The sequence below is a fragment of the Prunus avium genome, chromosome 3, assembly GCF_965620075.1.
Source record: "Prunus avium chromosome 3, drPruAviu1.hap1.1, whole genome shotgun sequence".
NCBI lineage: Eukaryota > Viridiplantae > Streptophyta > Magnoliopsida > Rosales > Rosaceae > Prunus > Prunus avium.
In genome coordinates, this window is record NC_142286.1 from 13,750,432 (window position 1) to 13,754,172 (window position 3,741).

The 3,741-nt window shown below is 38.4% G+C and overlaps 1 non-coding gene across 1 annotated transcript; it reads right to left on the reverse strand.

Annotated features, from left to right (window-relative positions):
* Nucleotides 1–2,603: 2,603 nt before the first annotated feature.
* Nucleotides 2,604–2,710, reverse strand: LOC148295676 (small nucleolar RNA R71). Its single transcript, XR_015834873.1, has one exon. It is a non-coding gene; the product is annotated as a small nucleolar RNA R71 (small nucleolar RNA).
* Between the last annotated feature and the right edge of the window lie 1,031 nt (nt 2,711–3,741).

Consider the following 3,741-nt stretch of genomic DNA (forward strand, 5'->3'; position numbering starts at 1 on the left):
AACCATAAACGAAAATGAACTAAGTACTCTAAACAAATTCAAACAAACAACATAAATTGTTGTACTAAAAGAAACAATCCAATAAACCAAAGAAAAACACAAACAGCACTTTCTATCACCCGTTTATCACCATTTGGACAGATTCGTTTCTCTGTTTTTCAGCTTCGACCTGTGTTCAGTTTTTAGGCTATAACTTTCCAACCGTAAGTCCAAATTTCACGTTCTTTATATGGTTGGATTTAGCACAGAAAAACAAAGAACTCAACGCGGACCAAAAGGTAAAAACAATGACGGAAATAAACATAATTCAAAGAAGAGAAAGGATTGAAATGCTCCCCCTTGAAGCGATTAGGTCGAATGTGATGCATTTGGAGGTCGCGACTTCTCCCATTGCTCCACACTTCCCATTCTTATGATTGAGGTTGCCATCTCTTGTCCCCAGAACACGTATATCTTTAGGAGTCACCAGATTTCTGCCCACTCCAATGGCAACATCGTTGTCCAGGAGTATTGAGTCAGTTACTGTCACAGGCCCCCGTGCGGAAGCAAAGTAGGGCATCCATACTGGTGCCGCTGCTTGGCCTCGTGTCTGAGTCGGTGGAGCTAGGTTGAGATCCAACGAAAATGGGTAGTTAGAGGCCATTTGATTTCTCACTCTCTTTTCTTCTTTTCTTTTCTCTTTTGTGTCTTTCTTTTTACCTTTTATAGACTTAGCCTGAAAAACAAATGGCAAGTGCACACTTCCATCATTCCATCAACACATCCAGAAATCATCCTCATACACTCCCATCAACCCCATACACTCTAGCAATCAACCCAATACTCTAAACTGCCCCAAATCACCAAAACAACTCCAGAAAACCTCCCTTCCATTTCCCTATGAATTTCCTCTTTCTTAGCCATCACCACTCACCCAAACTCATCCCAAATCACCTACTAGCTGTCATACATCATTCTAAACGTGGGGAAGCTCTTGGAGAAGCATTAGGCGTGGATAAGCACTTGAAGAAGTCTTGGACACCACAAGAACTTCAGAAAAGGGGTTTTTCTACTCTTATTGCATTCCTTATGTTTTCTCATTTCTATCTAAGTTTCTTTTCCATTATGAGCAGCTAATTTCATAACTAGGGCTTCGATGTAACCTAACATGAATATTCTAGGTTTATAAGTTTGAAGTTTGGAGTTTCAAGTTTGATTCATGATTTATGTTTTTATTCATTATGCTTATCAGTTAATATACTTGTTTGAATGATTGATCACCATTAGAACTTGTATGTTAGCTATCTTGATTTGAATCAAGAGTAGACACCATGCTTTGATTCAAATTGAACTATGAATAGGAAGAGTATGTATGGACATTCGACAACAGGGATTAGATACATGCTTGGTTGTTTAAATTATTCTTCTATGCTTAATGGGTTCCTAATGCTTAATTTAGGTTAGACAACAAATGATCAAATTAGGGAATTAGGAACACAAGGTTAGAACTAGACATCATGGCCTAATCATACTTTAGCTAGAATCAATCTTTGAATATGAATTAGACTTGTTACTTGACTCCTTATAACCCAGAATTGAATTGTTATGGTGATTCGAATGCCCTAGTCTCCAAATCTGTTTTCCAACTCTTAAAACCACTCTTTGTTACATTTGTTTACTTGTTTTTGTTTGCAATTTCATTTTGCTTCTTTTGTTCAACAATCACAACCACTCTTACTTTAAATTCTATTTTAGACATAACCTCCTACTTTCTTGAATTTGGTAATCTAAGTACATAACTAGTTTTAACTTCTCAGTCTTTGTGGGTACGACCTCGTACTTGTCTTGCTATACTACTAATTGCCCCGTACAATTGCGAGTTAACATAATATTAACAACAAATTTTGGCGCCGTTGGCGGGGACTGAGCGAAAGTTCTTCCCTGGTTATGTGCCCAAGGTTACCCTATTCTTTTTAGTGTTTCTAATTAATCTAATTTTCTGTTTCAGTTAGTTTATGTCTAAAAGGCCATTCCTTGAACAAGTGAGGTCTTCGTTTCTACGTTCCAGATCTTTGAACGCAAGACCATCGTTGCAACCCAATCGAGTGATCTCTGAAATTCAGAATCGTCTAGAAAGAGAGTTGTCATCTAAAAAAGAGCAAGCTCTGGCCACATTTACAAGTCTTGCTCTCCACACTGAACTTCCTGGTTCTTCACTTTCAAATTCAGAAGCAAGTTCAGACCAAGAAGAAGAAATGATGGCTGCCAATGAGTTCATGGGAGACCTTGATATCCCAACAATTCCAACATCCCCTTCAAGCATTTTACTACCCACTGTAGCTCGAAACTATGAGCTTAAATCTTCTCATCTTAATATGTTACCTTCCTTTTATGGTTTACCTAATGAAGATCTATTGACTCATATAAAGGATATTTTTAATGTTGTGAGTTCTTTTCCCTTGATAGGTGTGACGGAAGATCAACTTCGAATGAGAGTGTTTCCTTACACTTTGAAGGATAAGGCGAAATATTGGTTGAATTCTTTGAAGCCTAGTTCACTCACTACATGGGCTGCCATTCAAAAGAAATGTTTAGAGAAATACTTCTCCATCCAAAAGACTGACATGCTCAGGGACAAGATCTTGTTATTTGCACAGCAAGATGATGAGTCGTTTTGTGAAGCGTGGGAGAGATTCAATGGGCTGCTTAATCAATGTCCTCATCATGGGATTCCTTTGAAACTTCAAATGCGTATGTTTTATAAAGGACTAACCCCTTCGAGTCATAATATTATCACAAATTTTGCAGGTGGTTCTTATAAAACCAAGACTTCGGAAGAAACATATGAACTCTTTGAGGGGATAGCAATGGAGACCCAACATACAGATACACGAGGTAAACGTGTTGTTAGTGGTTCTAATGATGCTTCTAGTGTGCAGATTTCAAAATTAGAACAAAAGCTAGATGCTCTTCTTGCATTGAACTCAAGAAACCCTTCGAAGGAAGTGTGTAGCATCTGTGAAACTCAGGACCATGCCACCATAGCTTGTCCACTTGGGGCTACATATCCAGAATTTGTGCAAGAGCAAGCTAATGTGGTAAATTCCTACAACCAAGGTCCAAGAAATGATCCATACTCTCAAAGTTATAATCCAGGTTAGAGGAATCATCCAAACTTTTCATGGAGGAATACTCAGAATCAAGCCAATCCCCCTTCATTCCAAAAGCCACAATAATCATCATCATCATTGGAGGATATAGTAAAGCAAATGGCAATCAATCAATCCAATTTTCAGCAAACTACACAAGCTACCATCTCCAAATTGGAAGTCCAATTAGGCCAAATAGCTGCTGAAATAACGCAAAGAGAACCTGGAAAATGGCCAAGCCAAACCATCATCAATCCAAAGAACCACGAAGCCAAGGCCATTCATGTGCTCAGATCAGGTAAGATTGTTGATAATATAGTTGATTCTAATCTTTCAAATGATGCTGTGGTTGTAGAAAATGAAGATGAAGAGGAGGAGACCATAGCTATGGAAGGAGAACAGCTCAAAACTTCTCAATTTGCCCCTAATGCCAAATCAGATTCTCAGGAACCCAACAAATTCCAATTGCATAAAAGAGGTGATAAATTTGTGCCACCACATCTTCAAGAAGATAGATACGTGCCACCCGCTCCATATGTTCCACCTATTCCATTTCCAGGCCGTCTTCAGAAAGCAAAGCAAGATAAGGCTTTTAAAGAGATTTATGATATTT